Here is a 20,157-nt window from a genome sequence, read left to right on the forward strand (position 1 = left end):
GCTATCACGGAGGCCAGTCGCAGGACTCCACAAGACACAAGGTAAAATAATTACCCCAGCATCATATGCAGTATGGAAGTACAGTAACTCGCCTCATGACTGTGCTGTAAGGGCGGACTGGGAGGCTGCCGTCAACACTCTCATGCCGAAAACAAGGTGTTGCGGGTCCACGGTGTTTATTATTATTTGTTTATTTAGCAGACGCCTTTATCCAAGGCGACTTACAGAGACTAGGATGTGTGAACTATGCATCAGCTGCAGAGTCACTTACAACTACATCTCACCCGAAAGACGGAGCAAAAGGAGGTTAAGTGACTTGCTCATGGTCACACAATGAGTCAGTGGCTGAGGTGGGATTTGAACCGGGGACCTCCTGGTTACAAGCCTGTTTCTTTAACCACTGGACCACACAGCCTCTTAAACATTGTACAACCTGGCGAAGGTGTGGGGGGAGGCCCACACCGCTGCATTGCAAATGTCTCTGACAGATGCACCCTGGAACAAGGTCCATGAAGTAGCCTGGCTCCTGGTAGAATGGGCAGTGATCTTCTCTGGAGGAGGCAGGTTGACTATGTCGTAAGCAGTACTGACTGTATCAGTCAACCACAGCCGCTTTTTTGAAACTGCCTCTCCTTGCGACTTAGCCCCATAGCAGACAAAAAATTGTTCTGCTCTCCGCCAACTCTGCGTCCTGTCAACATAATAGGCTAAAGCTTAAACTGGGAAAAACATATGAAGCTTCCGCTCCTCATGTGGCTCCACCAGCTCATCCAGTCTTCCTGTTTTGAGCTGCAGTCCTCCTGGGACCACCCAGTGACATCTGCAGCCATCCCACGTGTAGCGGACGCGTTTTATAAAGTTCTTGATGCGGACAAACTGGGGCTGAACCACTTTCCACCACTGGAGGCCTCTATCAGGTTCCCCTTCCTCCAGATATGAGGCTCGATCTCCTACCCCTTCAGAGGCATTAATGGAGAGAGCGTCCTCTAAGTCAGTGGTTGCCGAACTGTGGGTCACGACCCACTGGTGGGTCGCAAGAGGTATCAGAGTGGGTCGCGGAACCAAACAAAATAAAACAAATATACTTTTAGTTTGAAATTAATCTGAAAATAAATTACCCTAAATATTTATCTGAGAAAACAAAAAAGACAAAAAAGATAAGATCACTACTAGACAAATACATTATAAATAAATTACAACAATGTAGCCCCCCCCCCCCCCCCCCCCCGCATGTAAATTGGTCTGGACCAGAAAGCTATCACATGCTTCTACTGAACGTCACCTCACCAGTGCGCGGTAGTTAGGCTGGTAGTGTGTATTTACGCAAACAATTTGTTAAAATTGAAATGTTTTTAAGATGAGGGAGTACTAGTACAAGTACAATGCCTCCACCTGAAAAAAGAAAAGCAAACCTGTATCAAGGAAATATGACCACAGTTACATAGAGTTTGGCTTCATTGCGTCTGGGACTGAAAACGATCCGGCTCCAAAGTGTGTGTTAGGCATAGAAAAGCTTGCAAAGGAAAGCATGAAGGCTTCCAAATTTAAAAAGCATTTAATTACAATCATGTCAAATACTACTGTACAAAGTAAATACTACTGTACACAGTAAATACTACTGTACACAGGCGTATTGAAGACAGGGGTTGGAGTGTTCAATCTATAGCCGATTTCCTGTCTTAAAAATATTTTGGGAACTGTGAAAAAATGAGTGTGTGTTAGGAATGTGTATTGTAGCAATGGCGGGCGTTGGCGAGCCGAGAGCTGATTTCACAAGCAAAAACGAAAAAGTTGTTTTCAGCTTCAGCGTCGTGCATTTGGTTACTATGGAAACGGGGTCAAATAAATACCGACTTCATGATAGTTCATGTTAGTTATACTTAAACTCATCTGTACATTGACCTAGCGAGTCAGTGGCATATATGAGGTTACAATTTACTAATAATCTGAAGGGAACTGTGGTTTTAAAACTTCATAATTATGTCTATGTAGTATTAGAAATGGAAACAAATACAAAAACTTGGGTTTTACAATTTAAGGTTTGCCGTTAAAAAATTCTCGCATATTTATTGATTTAAAAGGCAGCAAAATATGGAAATGGCACGTTCCTTTTCAATATTGTGTCAACATAATTTTAAAAGATTTACAAAACTTGCAGCCAACACATTTACAGAACATTGATACATTTTTAAAGATTGTTTCAATAGCGACTCGAGTTTCAATGTTTGAATGCCATTTGACCTCTGGTGTAGAGCAAATACTTCCAAGGTTAGCTCAAAGATATTCAATTTAATAGAATAGAAATAAATAGAATATTTTTGGTTAGCTGTACCTGAGAAAATGCAGTGAAAATGACCAGCCATATTTAGCTTTTTATTAATAAGCTTTTAGTTTTGGTTTGAAGGCAGCAGGAGCATAGCCTGTTTTTTTTCTCTTTATTTTTGTATATGTTTGACAGATGCCGTTATGAGAGTATGTACTACGCAGACGAAGTGCGTTTTAGAGACATTTTGTATTTGTGCTGGTAGCAATTCTGTTTTACTTGATAAAATACAGCAAGTTACTACAGTTACTATTATAACACTTATTTTCTATCTAACACTGTAAATAACTGTTTTTTAAACCTTTATTCTTACTTTATATTGCTGCACTTTTCACCAAATTTTTCACCTTATAGCCTGGAATTAAAATGCATTAAAATAGTTTTTTTTCCATTTATCTACACATCCTACCCCACAACTTCCAAGAGAAAAGAATATTCTAGAAATGTGTAGAAAATGAATTAAATAAAAACTGAAATAGCTTGGTTGGATAAGTGTCCACCCCCTTGTAATAGCAATTCTAAATTAGCTCAGGTGTAACCAATTGCCTCCACCTGTGTTAAATTGTAGTGATTCACATGATTTCAGGATAAATTCTGTAGTTCCTGTAGGTTCTCTCTGCTGGGTAGTGCATTTCAAAGCAAAGACTCAACCATGAGCACCAAGGCGCTTTCAAAAGAACTCCGGGACAAAGTTGTTGAAAGGCACAGATCAGGGGATGGGTATACAAAAATATCAAAGGCCTTGAATATTCCTTGGAGCACAGTCAAGATTATTAAGAAGTGGAAGGTGTATGGCACGACCAAGACGCTGCCTAGATCAGGTTGTCCCTCCAAACTGGATGACCGAGCAAGAAGGAGACTATTTGCAAGAAGGAGCCTTGCAAATAGTGCACTGAAGGAACGGCATGGCTGAGGAGCGCTCTGTGCCGATCGGTGCTGATATATCGCACTCTGTGCCAAGGATTGAGCTCAGTGCCGAGGTGGAACGTCACAGTGTAAGTACAGGACCGAACCAAGTGGTGTTCGGAACACTAGTGGCAATATCTCAGAGGCTACTGGAATGCTAAGTGCAAGCCTGAGGCAGAACCAAGTGATGATCTACACCTGAACTCAGGAGATTGAATCACTAGTAGCACTCAACAAGCCACTGACTAGACCAAACCACCAAGACAGAACGAGGTTGACGGTAGTCTGCTTATTGAAGCCTTCACAGTAGAGAAGCAATTATAACACTACTGTGGCATCAAACCACTACTGCGCAGTAGCAGCAAGTGTGCTAAAGCGCGTGGAGTTGTAAAAAAAGAAAAAAACACAACACAAAAATACACACCAAATATAATATTATAATTTGGTCAAACACAGTAGCAGTAATAATAATATATTCTAAACAAAAAAGAGAATATATAACAGTACTGCTAAATATACAAGCTCAAAGAGTGAAAAACACAAGATACACTAGAGCCGACTAAAGTGTTAGGTCCCTGGGAAGGGGCAACTAATTGAGCCGCCAGCTTCCTCGAATCAGCAGGCCGCTGGGACACAAAACAAACACTAATATAAATATTGCTTTTAATATTTTTTCAGCGACTTAGTCAACAATATATCAAAGATGTAGAATATATCAAAATATTAAATCGAAAAAGATAAAGAGAAAGTATATTTCACTTATCTGAAGTTGAGAGTACGGACTCAGGAATTTCTTTAAGAAAAAAAACAGCATATTTTGTCCTGTGACTTGGCTTCTTATGGGCTCGGTGGCGGGCCCTCAGCAGCGTCACAGGCTCTGACTACCAGCGTTAGTATAGTTGTCAGGTTTGGATGCTCTTAAAGAGACATCACCCATTTGTAAATATTTCCCATTTGAAAGGGAACCCATGCTCTATTTATTGATTATAAAGTTTTTGCTCTCAACTCCAAATAGTTTCCGAGATATGGCATATCATAATTTGGGGGTTTCCACTCTGCTGTTGCCTCCCAGACGTTGTGAAAAATTGCATACATTGAGTTAAAAAGGTTAAAAGTAATAACTTTTAAAATATTTATGATAGGGTGTCACAAAGACGGCCGGAGTGGGTGGCGTCAGACCAGAAGCAGGAAATAAACAGACAGAGAGGTGTGGTTTGGTGGAGCTGAGCGAATGCTTTCGCTCAGCATTTAATAAACAGAACAGAAAATAAAAGGTTGGAATAAAAACACACAGGACACGGCACTTCACGCCAAAATAAAGAGACAAACAAAACGGACTATACAGTAAACAGACAGACACACAAACAAACACGGTGAGTTTTAAATAAACAAGTATCGTGCTGGTCCTACCAGCACGTAATAGCAATTGATATTTACTAACTTTAACTTTATTTCTCCTTCTCTCTCTCCCATTCACTACTCACCGAACACCCAACCTAGACTGAATGAAATGTGCATCTATATATACTGTTGTGCTGGGATTCAATTACTAATTAATTATTCACTTGAATCCCAGCACGTGAATTAATTCTGTGCAACCCCGTGCTCACATATTACATTTAACCAGCACGTGAAGTGATTTGTGCCCTCCTCGTGCCTAAATACAAATCTACACTTTTTAAATCACACGTGAAACACAGACCCGTTTATATCCCTTGTACCAATCTATACACCAACATTAACACACGCACGCAACATACAACACATAATATGCACACAGGGGCGGGGCACATTGCCACATAGGGCTACAAAATGTTCAATATTATTAGAGTTTTAGCCACATCAGAATCTCTCCAAGTTATACATTTCATGGCTAAATTGAGGTCCAAAGCTCATCAATTTTTTTTTTCCCCAGTAGTGAGGTAGTTCCACAGGTGTGCAAAAAATTATTTTGTGATCTTTCTCTATTCCTGAGATATAAAGAATGATCCCCCAAAAAAAGCTTTTTTGCCTGGCGGAATTGCATTTTCAGCCTTTTTGGAGCCTTTTGAGACATCTTTTGAAAGACTAAATATTTCCAATTCCTGTTTACTCAGAGGTACAAACCTGTGATGGCTATGGGTACCTGTGATGGTACAACCATCAGGAGCTGCTCAAGTTGTGTTGAGTGTTGTTTAACAGCTTCAGTGGAAATGTAAAAGAATTTCACTGCCTTGATGTTTTTCTCAGCCCATGTGTACAGTTGATAGGGAGTCAATATTTGGTTTAAAGCAGTAGCTTGTAAACTGGCTCTTGCTGCAAGTCATTTTACTGTTCCACCAATGCCGTCGCAGGGGCTTTTTCCATGACTGGGAGCAAAGACGTTCCACTCGGCTTCAATACCAAAATCTCCCTTGTGGTGGCACAGGTTTTTTAGGTTCTTGTATTGTGCAGCTGCTCCACCACTGCAGTAGTAGACACGGCCTGCATTACTGTGGTAATAAAACAGTGTACTGTAGTTGCTCCATGATCCAATTCATCACTCACTCCACACACGTGATCCAGTTCATCACACTCCACACAGGCTAAAGGTCTCCACACACCGGACGCGATGCGATTTGTCCGGCGAAAAAATTGTATTTTCACTCGGACAATACCTTTCACACCAGTGGCGATGTCATAGCAAATTTCGCCCACCCCCACGTAGAAAAATGTATTAACAAACGTTATTAATACGCGTCAAAACAACAACACAATGATCGGTGTGTTTGTAGGAGACTAAATGAGTTCACATGAATTCAAATTAGGTTCAGGTTTTTCAATATAACAAATAATAGTTAAGGCCATTGCACACTGGTCATTTAGCATCCGTCATCCAAACAAGTCGTGCGTCAAAATCCATTGCACACCACATGCGTTAATATCATACTTCAGAGCGCTGGTGTGCAGTGAAGGCTTTGTAGTAAATATACCTAGTTTCAGTATTTTAATAAAAAATAAATACAATTCTGTTAATTCTTACATAACTTTGAACACAAAAAAAAATGTTAAATGTAGTATAAAACAATGATATAAAACTTAATGATCAGCGAACGCTGATGGAAGTTAAAACATTTGCTAATTATTATGTTTCTACCAGATCTACAATAATGTTGTTACACAATACATAATAAAAAAACACACAACAGTTGTCACATCATCAGAAACCATATGACCAATATTTAATATTTAATTTTACACTAGCTCCTGTAATAAATATATCTTAAAAGTTGGGAAGCTAGCAATGAGCTACCGAAAACACTTTACCATAATGACCTGCTCTCTGTGTATGGAGCCAGAAATTCCATCCCTTTCATGTACTGCCCCTCTTTTCTGACTGTTCAGTCCTGACCGCTGTTGGTTGCCCTGTCACACTTCTTTCTCGGATATGTGTCTCCAGGTTAGGCCATTGTCTCTTTACTTCCTCTACACAATTGAAATAAAAAGTATATGCTTATAATAACCTATACTGCACAAAATCCATGTGTTTATATAAGCTATCAGTTCATAATGTCATGTTTTATAACACATATCATTCATGCCCAAGTCCATGGCAAATGTCTTTCCATATGTTTTCTTTTTTTCCCTAAAGTCATTGTAATCTTTGTTGGATTTATGATAAAGTCATTTTTGTTTGGTGACACACAATTAGTTTTTCCATTTTGTTCAAGGAACTACAAGAATCCATGTGGTTTTCCCAGTCATTTTTCACTGGTCAATGTAATTAACGCACGTCAAATCGAACTTGTTTCGATTCCAAAATTGGACGCATCACCGTCGTATGACAATTACGGACTCAGTGTGCAAGGTGCAATAGGGAATGCACAGGATCGTTTTTTTCTTCTTAGATGCACGTTAAAATCAGATGCAAGATCGGATCCAGTGTGCACATGTAAACATGCACACACACACACACACACATATATATATATAGTAATTAAACCATGTTTTATGTTATTTGTTTTAGTAAGGGTTATGTATCTAAATTACACACAGATCAATGTGTTAGGCGAGTCTCCTCTGATTGTATCATCTGCTGGAAAAAAAATCACACATATATTAGTCCTGTTATACAGCTAATACAAATGTAGAATACATAATAGCTTTTCAGAATACTTATTTCAGTAAAGGTAAACAAAGCATACACACCACCTATATCCAGTTCCCAGGAAATGGAATCCCAGATGTTCTCCCGCATTGCGGTGTCTTTAGAATATTTGTGTCCTTTATTGTACAGCTCCGGGTATTTTGATACTGCAAGAATTACTTTTTCCTTCACCCTTGTTTACTGAAGGCACGCAAGGGAAGCTGTTCCTCATTGGTCATTTCTCTAGCTGCCGTGCGACAAAATCGCAAACATAGACACCAATCCTATTTCTTTCGCGTCGCTTCAGTGTTGCCCGTTGCATCGCAGGCAATGTGAACGTCTTGTATCAAAACACACGTTTTATTTTTCTTTTGTCGTGGTGCGGTGTGTCGTACGACGCATTTGCTTGTCGCATCGCATCCGGTGTGTGGAGATCTTAAAGCAATGAAGTTCATCATTGTCTTGTTGGCAGTAGTACACTGTAAATGGATGGAGTGTTGCTTGGGACGTCTCCCAGTGGAAGCCCTGTATTGCATCTCGACAGATAAATGAATAATTTTCTGCAAAATCTAGCAGGACAATGAGAACTTACAGGAAGTGACAGATTCATGTCCTTCAGATATGCAGCCTGAGCTTTGGCAATAAAGTGGTGCTGCAATGGTGGTGTCCACTGCAGCACAAGTAATGTTGATGAATTCTGACAGTGTAGTTTGGTCTGTGCGCCATGAGTCCACTGCTTGTACTGGATGAGGTCTTCATTATCCATCTCAGGTTCTTCAAAAGAGCCCCCGTAGATAGGCTGACAGACAGATTCAGGTGCAGGAATAGTTCCTTGTAATCTAGTTTTGCTGAAACTGCTGAAACCAGTAGCTTTAGATTTTGATGCAGACACTGTGCATACCACTTGCATCTACAGTCAAGCACAGGGTGGATGCAGCTCGCAGAATTTTGAAAATCCAACCCCAAACATTTGCCAACACCAAAGAAAAGGGAAATGTAAAAAAAACTTACTGTAAGAAAACACTTCAAGTTACTCACTTTTTCACTAACTTACAAATCTGATATAGAAAGGCTAAATTAAGTGAATAATGTATAGATTTAATTAGTACAAACAAAACCTGTGAAATAAATATCAATGTATAAAAATCAGTATTCAAGTTTCAAAACTATGGATAAATAAGTTGAAGTGTTCCGTTTGAATTCTTAATAAATATTTAGTAACTTTGAGCTCTTGCCTTGCATGTCAATAATCAATAGTGGAAGGATTAACACTTTGTAAAACTGCTAGTTTAGGAATAATACAAATATTAAAAGGACAATACATGCAATTGTAGTGGAGAAGATATAATGTATATAATATATATTAATAAATCTCACTGTAACGCCAAAGTACTGTTTATTTAATGCACTGAACTTTGTTTTTGTTCATTAGATCAATAAAGTTGTATACAAATTGCATTCTGGGAAGGATAGTGGGTGGCGTATTGGGAGTGAGATTGTTTTTCTGCCTCTCTCAATATGGCTTCCTGCTGAGAGGTACGTGTTATCTTTCTCTAAAAGAAAGTTGGAAAAAAACTTTTTTGTCATCTGATCACTCGACGTGATTGTATATGTTTTATTTTGTAACCACATAATAAAGTATTTGCTGTGTATAAAAAAAAACAATGAACATGTAAATTAGAGAATTTAGCTTTGTTAATTTCTTTTTGTTAACATGCGCTCTACCGTTTTGTTTTATATAGAGCTGCTTCAGTGTAGATTGCGATTTATCTGTAATCAGATTTAACAATGGTAAAAAAAAGGAAAAAAGAAAGGAAGGAAAGTTAAGTGAGAGAATATTTTTGTTATGATTAATTACCAATTATTATTATGCCAACACTGCCGTTTTGTTTGGTTTTGTTGGTTTCTCCACAGCGAATGCAGAGTGGAGAGTACTTACTGTGCAGCAGGCTTTATTTTTATTTTCTTTATTTTATTTCTCTCAGGTATGTGTGTTCTAAAAGTTTTCATGCATATGTACGTATGGGGGAAATGTTTATTAATTTAAAATAATTTTCTGTTTACATACAATACATGTATAATTAGGCTACGTGAAATTGCAGTGTATGGAAAGTAATATTTTGAATGACGACTTTACAATCTCTTTGAAGTTGCAATTGTGTACGTTGTTATAGTATATACATATATATGTATGTATATATATGTACATTTACATGTAGGTATGTAAATTATGCACTGTGTTTTTCTGCCTCTCTCAATATGGCTTCCTGCTGAGAGCGAATGCAGAGTGGAGAGTACTTACTGTGCAGCAGGCTTTATTTTTATTTGCTTTATTTTATTTCTCTCAGTTCTCTCAGAATAAAGCTGCAAGACTTCAGTTTGTGTCTGGTGGTCCTTTAACATCCTGAAGAAAAAATACACAACGCATCGTACACGAAGACGTCTACTACAGTGGTGCCGTGACCCGGATCATCGCATTGGTGAATTAACCGATCGCCGAGGGAACTGTACGCTTTCTATGAACCAGCCAGTCAGGTACTCCGCTGCAAGTTGAGAAGGAGGGACTAAAAAAAAAAAAAAAACACAACCTTTTCTCCTCCTTTTACAGGGAACAACTGTTTTATAAATCAAGCTACAATACTGTGGAATTTGGATTGTGTAAGAGAGAACAAGGATACATTACAGTGTACACAATTGAATGAACTATTTCTGTAATATCTATGTGTATATTCTTATTTTGTTTTTGATATTGCTCTGACATACTCTTTTGCTAATCTGAAAATGTCTACTAATTGGAATGGGAAGGAGTATGTTACAGTAGACATCACTCCATGTTATGAGGACTCCCATGTGTCCAGTGGAATAGGAAAGGAGGTCCCAAAATTAGATTTAGATATCCCACAGGACATACATGCCTCAGTGAGAGGATCGGGTTCCTGGTTATCTAGTACTCCAGTTTGCGCTCCATCACACCTTAATCCAGTGCCTGAAAATTCGGGGGATAACACAATTCAGCAGTTAACAGATCTATTTAGATAGTTGGGACAACAGATTAGTAACTCCATAGTAACTCAGTTGTCAGCAAGTGGAGTTGGAACCCCTAACAATACACCTTGCCCAACCAGTGACAATGCCGCAAACAATTCACTGGGTTCCCAGTTGTCAGGATCTGATCTCTCCAAACTGAGCCTTGTTGTAAAGCTCGATGTTAAAAGAACCGCCCATCTTTAGAGGAGATGGGACAGAAAAATGTACTGTACGAGGATGGGAAGAACTTATGGGTGTTTATCTTAAGAAAAAGGGTTATAATGTATGCAATTATGCAGAGGAGATCATGAATAGACTTCTGGGGAGGGCGAGAGATGTAGTGAAGGTGGGCTTGCGTAGCAGTCCATATCTTGACGTGAAAAAAGAATCCAGAAATAATTTATAATATTTTGAAACAACATTTTGGGAGTGTCACATATTCAAGCATGCCATTGGCAGATTTCTATCCAACCTTACCTTTACTGAATGAAAGTGTTCTTGATTATTGGATTAGACTGAATAAAGCCATGGATGCGGTAGAGGAATGCTTAGAAAGACAGGGAAAGAAACGTGAAAATTCAAGTCATGAAGTAGCCATGATGTTTGTTCGTCATTGTTCAGACTCAGATCTAGTACAGATATTCAAGTCCAAAGCTCTAGAGAAGTGGACCATGAATGAAGTTCAGGAGCACATTGATGAACACCAGCGTGAACAAAGGAGGAAGGCAAATTGCCTTGCATCTGTTGAACAAATCAGAAAGCAGAACTGTGCTCTGGTAGAGAGTGGGGAGGAGCATTTAGTGTGTCGTGTAGCTCAGGACAATCCTGTGTCATGTCCCAAACTTGTAACCTCAACAGTACAAAGTTACTAGTATAAGCGAATCTGCTACATTAGAAAGAATGATTGGTATGCTCGAGCGGGTATTAGAGAAAAGTACACTTGACCCCAGTAGACCCCCCCAGCTGTGGCAGAACCAACGGCATTCTAATAGGGGATGTTTGATCTGTAGTGATCAGAATCATACTACTCACCAGCACTGCATACGGCATAGACTGTGTTTTAGATGTTATGGGGGTGGTCATCGTAAGGAACATTGCCCTCAAGTAGCGTCGTCCTTGTTAACCCCACAAGATGTTACAGGGAACGCTGTTGACCTTCTGGGAAACTAAGTAGCCTGCGCGCAGGGGGTGATCACGCAGGCGGAACTCAAAACCCATTCAATGAAAAGAAAGAAGATGATCCTAGAGTAATTTATTCTAACTGTTGTGAGAGTTTGGCTGATTCGTGCAAAATTGCCTTTCAGAATACAGAGAGATTACCGGAAAGTGATGGCTTGTTCTATGTGCCGGTGAAGGTTAATGCACTTACTGAACTACGTGCTATGATGGACAGTGGGTCGATGGCTTGCACTCTAACTGACGTAGCAGAGGGGCAACTGATAGCGGCGGGAGTGTTGCAAGAAGGATCACACAAACCTACTGACGTAATCTTAGTTGGTTGCGGCGCCAAGCAAACACTACCAAAAGGTGTTTATGTGTTGAAAATTGAATTATTCGGTTTTGAACTTGAAGTGCCCACACTAGTTGTTTGTGGCCAGAAAGATGACCTGACTTTAGGAACCAATGTCATTAGGCATATTGTGAAACAGTTTAGGCAGAGCAATACATACTGGAAATTGATGTCTATTCCAGACCCATTGCTTTCAGAGGATAACCAGTTCTTACAGATGCTCGCTAGTTTAGATAGATGGCGTGGAAATGCCATTCCTGACAAAGTGGGGACTGTAAAGTTAAAAAGTGCCATTACCCTCTCGTCAGAAACTGAACATTTAGTTTGGGGGAAGTTACCTGCATCTGCTCCTCTATCCGTTGGTAGTACAGTGCTGGTGGAGCCCACTGTTTCGCGTGTTAGTGACTCCTTTGAGGGGGGACAGGTGGGTTCCAGTAAAGATTATAAATCCTTCACCCAAGCCCATAACATTAAGGAGAAATGCCAAAATTGCAGATGTTTACCCATGTCTCGCTCTTGAAGATTTTGAAAATTTTGCACCGCCTGATCCTTTGGTGGACCGCATTCAAACACAAGGCCAGTGGTTGACTGATAAAGATAACAGTGTGTTAGACAGGTCCTCATTTAGTAGTGATGTCTCCCACCATTGTGCTGCTGCCTCTGATACACCAAATGAACCTCAGTTAACCCACAGGTTACAGGAGTTGGGGCTACAAGAACTCGATATAACGTCCACAGAAGTGTCTCCATATTGGACAAGCATGTTGGTTGACCTGATTGAACGATATGAGGATGTCTTCTCCAAGCATAGACTAGACTGTGGGAAAGCTACCAATTTTGTGCATCGTATTCACTTGATTGACAATCGTCCTTTCAGACTCCCATACAGAAGAATGTCACCTGGACATTATCATAAATTGAAACAGGTTTTGGATGACATGGAGGAACAAGACATAATACGAAAGTCGTGCAGCGAGTTTGCCTCTCCGCTAGTTTTAGTGTGGAAAAAGTCTGGAGAATTGAGGGTGTGTACTGATTTCCGATGGTTGAATGCCCGTACAGTAAAAGATGCCCACCCTCTTCCTCACCAATCTGACAAGTAAAAATGACATCTCAGCAGTGTTAGAGAGCCAATTGGAGTGGGAAACCTGTTCTCGAGTCCGAGCTTCCAAGCTGGATCAAGGGGCTCTTCAAGTCTTCCTGCCTGGTTTGGATATGTTACCAGCTTATTCTAGAGAAGAGCTTCAGCGCAAACAACGGGAAGATGAAGTCCTTTCAAGAATCCTATATAATTTAGGAAGGCAAAAGAGACCATCTATGTGTGAAAGGTGCAATGAACTAGCAGACGTAAGAATGTTAAAGCATTGGGATAAGTTGGCAATAATTGAGGGAACATTGTACCGAGTTTCAAAGGGCCCTGTTTCTAAAAGAAACCGGTTCCAGTATGTTGTCCCCTCAGAGTTGCAGAAAGTTGCTTTGGAGGGAGTTCATGACAAGGCAGGCCACCAAGGACAATCGAGAACTGTCTATTTGGCCAGGCACAGATTCTTCTGGAACAACATTGATAGGGATATAAGAGAGTATGTGCGCCACTGTAAGAGGTGTGTCCTTAGTAAAACTCCAGAACCTGAAGCCCGAGCTCTCTTAAAATCCATCAATACGTCTGCCCCATTAGAACTCGTTTGTTTGTTCTTGTTATCACAGACCACTTTACTAAACTAGCGCATGCCTTCCCTTGCGTGAACCAAACTGCTAGACAAGTTGCCAAGAAACTGTGGGATGGGTTATTTTGTGTGTATGGATTTCCTGCTCGTATACATACGGACCAAGGCACCAATTTCGAGAGTAATCTCATTAAAGAACTGATGGCGGTAGCTGGGGTCCAGAAATCTCATACCACTCCTTATCACCCTATGGGCAATGGGGGTACTGAAAGGTTTAATCGAACCCTTGGCAACATGATCAGATCCCTTCCTCCTCGGGCCAAACACCGCTGGCCCCAAAAGATCCAAACACTGACATTCGCATATAATTGTACAGCTCATGAAACGACTGGGTTTCCACCATCTTATTTAATGTTTGGCAGAACACCGCAGTTACCAGTTGATGTTATCTTCAAAAGTGTCTTGCAAGATGATGGGATTGTTGACTACGAGTGCTATGTGACACGTTTGAGAGAAGATTTACAGGAGGCTGTACAAGTGGCCCAAAAACATGCTGAAAGAGGGCAGAAACGCCAAGCTGACGGTTACAACAAAAAGGTTAGAGGTGCACCTGTGGAATTGGGAGACAGGGTCTTGCTGGCTAACAAAGGAGAGGAAAAAGGAAGCTGGCGGATAAATGGGAACCTGTATTGTACACAGTTATTGAGAAGAACTCTCAAATTCACACTTACAAGATTAAAAATGTGTCAACAGGGCAGGAGAAGGTTGTGCATCGGAACCTCATTATGCCTGCTAACTTCTTACCACTGGATTTGGAAAAGGATAGTGAAACCACTGAATTGTCTACTTTGTCTGAAGATGAACAGGACGTACCAAATGATGGTCAACAAGAAAGGGAAATCAATATTCCAGAGGAAGATCAGAGCAGAAGGACAAGTGAATGGATTGAACAGTTGCCAACAAACCGGGGGCATGAGAGGGGTAATGAAGATTTCAATCATGAAGCTTCGAAGGTTGACAAATCTTCAAGTCAAAGGACAGATGAGCTGGGTGGACAATCAGATTGTTTTTCGGCTTGCTCTGATCAATCCCATGTAACAATAGAGAGGAGTATCGAACAAACAAATCGAAGCAATAGTTGTCTCTCCACCTCAACTGTAACAGGGGATGTTAACTTTGCTAATGAGGCATACCATGAGGATGCTAATAGTACTGTTCATTCAGCTCCGTCTATTGGCTCTTGTGATGGTAGCACAGTCGAAAGTCCTATCAGAGAGGGGGTAGTTAGAATACGCTTTGGTGTAGTGCAGTGTGGAGTAGTGGTTAGGGCTCTGGACTCTTGACCGGAGGGTTGTGGGTTCAATCCCCAGTGGGGGACACTGCTGTTGTACCCTTGAGCAAGGTACTTTACCTAGATTGCTCCAGTAAAAACCCAACTGTATAAATGGGTAATTGTATGTAAAAATAATGTGATACTGTATAATGTGAAATAATGTATAATGTGGTATCTTGTAACAATTGTAAGTCGCCCTGGATAAGGGCGTCTGCTAAGAAATAAATAATAAGAATAATAATAATCAAACCAGTTAACAAACTCATCTACAACATGACTAACCAAGAACATGTTAGGGTAGCAGGGTCAGTTCACAAGTTTGTTGATACTATTTCAGGAATATTCCAAAGTTAATTTGAGTTGTTGTATTTCTGTTTTTTTTTTTTTTTGTCAAGTTATACAGAACATAAAGCTGGAGTAAAGTAGGGGTCGGATTTGAGATTTGTGTGATCTGTTCTGTACCGTGTCAAGTTGAAAGAGGGCTGTGTTGTCGGCATTGCCTTGGTCTGGACTGTTTGGGAATTTAGCGCTACTCCTTTAACTTTCCAATTCTTAATTGAATGTCTTAAAGATGACTCAACTTGTAGGGATGGTAATTCATCCAATTAGAATTCTAATGGTCAGGAAGACTGGCAAGAATAACTCTTACGTTACTCCAGGTTACCGTGCATACAATTGTAGAATGTATTGGTGGAAGTAAGTGAGATTTATGGGGGGTGAATGTAGTGGAGAAGATATAATGTTTATATATTAATAAATCTCACTGTAACGCCAAAGTACTGTTTATTTAATGCACTGAACTTTGTTTTTGTTCATTAGATCAATAAAGTTGTATACAAATTGCATTCTGGGAAGGATAGTGGGTGGTGTATTGGGAGTGAGATTGTTTTTTTGCCTCTCTCAATATGGCTTCCTGCTGAGAGGTACGTGTTATCTCTCTCTGAAAGAAAGTTGGAAAAAAACGTTGTCATCTGATCACTCGACGTGATTGTATGTTTTATTTTGTAACCACATAATAAAGTATTTGCTGTGTATAAAAAAAACAATGAACATGTAAATTAGAGAATTTAGCTTTGTTAATTTCTTTTTGTTAACACGTGCTCTACCGTTTTGTTTTATGTAGAGCTGTTTCAGTGTAGATTGCGATTTATCTGTAATCAGATTTAACAATGGTAAAAAAAAGGAAAAAAGAAAGGAAGGAAAGTTAAGTGAGAGAATATTTTTGTTATGATTAATTACCAATTATTATTATTGTGCTAACGCTGCCGTTTGGTTTTGTTGGTTTCTCCACAGCGAATGCAGAGTGGAGAGTACTTACTGTGCAGCAGGCTTTATTTTTATTTTCTTTATTTTATTTCTCTCAGGTATGTGTGTTCTAAAAGTTTTCATGCATATGTACGTATGGGGGAAATGTTTATTAATTTAAAATAATTCTGTTTACATACAATACATGTATAATTAGGCTACGTGAAATTGCAGTGTATGGAAAGTAATATTTTGAATGACGACTTTACAATCTCTTTGAAGTTGCAATTGTGTACGTTGTTATAGTATGTACATATATATGTATATATATATATATATGTACATTTACATGTAGGTATGTAAATTATGCACTGTGTTTTTCTGGCTCTCTCAATATGGCTTCCTGCTGAGAGCGAATGCAGAGTGGAGAGTACTTACTGTGCAGCAGGCTTTATTTTTATATTCTTTATTTTATTTCTCTCAGTTCTCTCAGTATAAAGCTGCAAGACTTCAGTTTGTGTCTGGTGGTCCTTTAACATCCTGAAGAAAAAATACACAACGCATCGTACACGAAGACGTCTACTACACAATACAAACTCCAGTGTTAATATAGATGGTACATTCCTACTACAGTAGACTGTACAAAGAAACTAGAAACTTTGTCACCGCTGGTGACTTCTGTGTACCGTTCCCACAGGAAATATCTGGACTGAGAAAATGTGCTGTTTCAACACTTGAGTGCATGCAGTACAGGCTTTAGACTGCTAAAGAAAAAAAAAAAGATCCCTTGATGACCCTCCATTTAACCATGAAAGGTATGTTTTACAATTCAATTGTATTTACAAATGAATTGTGGTAGCTCTATACATACACATTTCAAAAGTTATTGGCTTTTAAAAGCAATGCGTGTGTGTTTTTTTGCAATCTCAGCTACCCGAAAAACAAGTTTCATCAAAATCCGAGACGTATTGTGACATTTTTCCGCAACGTTTTGGGGGATTTGTCATAGCATGACCCAGCACCATGCAAGTCTCCTCTGCACTCAATTACAATTTTCCCTCTCATCATTTTTGCCATAATAGAGATCCAAACTCCAGATTCCCTGTCCTCTCTAAGTTCTTTGAATTGCAGGTTACATGTGAAATCGGAGACAATCAACTTTGGTTATCATTTTTTCCCCAGAGTTGGAAAAATACTGAATGATGCAAGAAAACTGAACAGCAATTTTGCTGATGTACCACATTGTTAAAATATCCACAAGAAAGGTACAGTAGTAAGCAGTAGGATACCTTTCGTTTGATCCGTAAATAAACTACATTTTGCAGAACAGAATTTAGAGACTAGAAGCTCCATGGCACATGTGAAGACTTTGTCAGGGCCAAGTCTAAGCTTAAGGCTATATTAAAGCCATGGCCTGAGCATTATACACACAGTGGGGACTATATTAATGGCTTTAACAGTGAGGAATCTTCTGTATATACCTATTCATCTGTTCTACCTGGGGTAATTTACTGACCTTCTTATGAACAGCATTAAAAGACAACACAGTACAATAGAAGGAGGTCAGTGAAAAAGCAAGATTATAAAAATTCATGGGCAGCGATACTGTATTTTGATAAGTTTGTGATTTTGCAGGTAGCACAGTACGGCATCAGAATTTAGATCAGACATGACTTTCACAGTCTTCAATGTTTTTTTTCCCCAAGCATTGTTACACACTTCTGACAGGTTTACTTTTGAGGTCATGAAGTTTAAGGTCTCCGACATCAAAGTCACAGCGGTATATGACGAGAAACTGGAGGACAGCCAAAAACCATTTACACAGCTGCTAAACCTTGACTGCAGATAGATCCAAAATATCCTCAGTAGTGATGCAGATATCGGTTCTTAATGTGAAGTCAGCAAACAGAGAACGTACACTGTGGCTTAACAAATAGTGAAAAACAACTGCCCTGTTAATTCAATTGGCAAGAACATCTGAAATCTGTTAAGAATCAGTCAATGATTGGTTATGGCTCTGTTACTATGGCTTAATATGATTGTTTTACTGGTTATACCTGTGAAGATGCTCTTATAAAACAGCAAACCTGCAACAGATGTTTTTATTGCCAGTGGCAATTTCTAAAGGCAAGACAGATCATTTCATGTGTTTTATGTGTTAAATGAATAACCCCTTGTGGCAAAGTGCCCCGCCCCTGTGTGCATTTGTGTGTTCTGTGTATGTATGTATGGGTGCGTATGTTAATGTTGGTGTATAGATTGGTACACGGGATATAAACGGGTCTGTGTTTCACGTGTATTTAAAGTGTATAATTATATTTAGGCACGAGGATGGCACATCACTTCACGTGCAGATAAAATGTGTATAATGTGTGGCACGGGGTTGCACGTAATGAATTCACGTGCTGGGATTCAAGTGAGTAATTAATTAGTAATTGAATCCCAGCACAACAGTATATATAGATGCACGTTTTAGTCACTTGTGGTTAGGTGTTCGGTGAGTGGAGAACGGGAGAGAGAGAAGGAGAAACGTAAAATAAGAACGTAAATATTAGTGTTATCTGCTCACCGTGTTTTGTTTGTCTGTCTGTGCACTGTCTAGTCCGTTTTGTTCGTCTGTTTATTTTGGCTACAAGTGCCGTGTCCCGTGTTTTGTGTACCGTTTCAAACCTTTTTATTTGTTAATAAACGCTGAGTGCAGCCATTGCACTCAGCTCATCACAACCACTGTCTCTGTATTCCTTCCTGCTTCCGGTCTGACGCCACCCACTCTGGCCGTCTTTGTGACACGTGGTGTCTTCGTGGGATAGCCGCGCCTCCAAGCGTCAGACCAGGAGGGGTCTGGATTAAAAAAAAAAAAAAAAAAAAATTACAAATATTGTTTTGGGGGAAAAAAACAAAACAAAAAAAAAAATCAATGGCAGAAGACGCCATCAAACTGCGGGGCTGGTTCCTGGAGAATGCTGGGCTGGAGGCCCAGTCTCTGCCCATAGTCGTCCGGGTCCTGTGGATGATGGACAGTGAGAGATGGGAGGCATATCAGCAGGAACACACCCCAAACACCTTGGAGGAGGGTGTGGAGTTTGTCCTCAACTACCTGGAGGCAACCATAAATGGAACAGCAGCCCAGGTAGCAGGACCACCAGCAGAGGAGTACCTGCTGTCCCCATCTCCACCAGCAGAGGGTGAGTACCTGCTGTCCCCATCTCCACCAGCAGAGGGTGAGTACCTGCTGTCCCCATCTGCACCAGCAGAGGGTGAATGCCTGCTGGTTTTGCCTCCACAGCCCAAATGGGAGGAGCCTGAGCATCCACAGCCCAAATGGGAGGAGCCCAAGCGGAAGGAGCCCGAATGTCCTACGCCTGAGTGGGAGGAGCCCGAATGTCCTACGCCTGAGTGGGAGGAGCCCGAACGTCCTACGCCTGAGTGGGAGGAGCCCGAACGTCCTACGCCTGAGTGGGAGGAGCCCGAACGTCCTACGCCTGAGTGGGAGGAGCCCGAACGTCCTACGCCTGAGTGGGAGGAGCCCGAACGTCCTACGCCTGAGTGGGGGGAGCCCGAACGTCCACAGCCCAACAGGGAGGAGTCGGAGGAGTCGGGGCGTCCACAGCCCAACAGGGAGGAGTCGGGGCGTCCACAGCCCAACAGGGAGGAGTCGGGGCGTCCACAGCCCAAAGGGAGGCAAGTCGGGGCTTCCACAGCCCTGGGACCCAAGCCACCAGCAGAGGGAAAATGCCTGCTGGTTCAGCTCCAAGAGCCAGAAGGGGAGGAGTTACAGGCTCAACCCCCTGAAAATTTTTGGGGGGGAGAAGGGCAGGATGCTGGTGTCCCCCAGCAGCCTCTCGCTATGCTGCTGAAGGCAGCACGGTGTGCACATGCCCAGCCACCACAGCAGAGGGAGCCAGCACCGCCAGGAGCAGAGGAGCTGGAGCTGCCTCTACCTCCACCACCTCCAGGAGCAGAGGAGCAGGAGCTGCCTCTGCCTCCACCACCTCCAGGAGCAGAGGAGCAGGAGCTGCCTCTGCCTCCGCCACCACCACCGCA

The 20,157-nt window shown here is 40.9% G+C and overlaps 1 protein-coding gene across 3 annotated transcripts in view; it reads right to left on the reverse strand.

Annotated features, from left to right (window-relative positions):
* The window catches only part of LOC117409262 (kelch-like protein 5), a 125,282-nt gene that overhangs the window by 69,204 nt on the left and 35,921 nt on the right, over nt 1-20,157 (reverse strand). The window contains exon 1 of one of the 3 annotated variants that reach the window (XM_059006468.1): nt 18,683-18,701. The exons of the other annotated variants lie outside the window; for them this stretch is intronic. The gene's annotated coding sequence lies outside the window, so the exon portion shown is untranslated. Of the gene's footprint in view, nt 1-18,682; nt 18,702-20,157 lie in introns of those variants that run through there. 3 annotated transcript variants of the gene reach the window in all.

This window comes from Acipenser ruthenus, chromosome 2, assembly GCF_902713425.1.
Source record: "Acipenser ruthenus chromosome 2, fAciRut3.2 maternal haplotype, whole genome shotgun sequence".
Classification (NCBI taxonomy): domain Eukaryota; kingdom Metazoa; phylum Chordata; class Actinopteri; order Acipenseriformes; family Acipenseridae; genus Acipenser; species Acipenser ruthenus.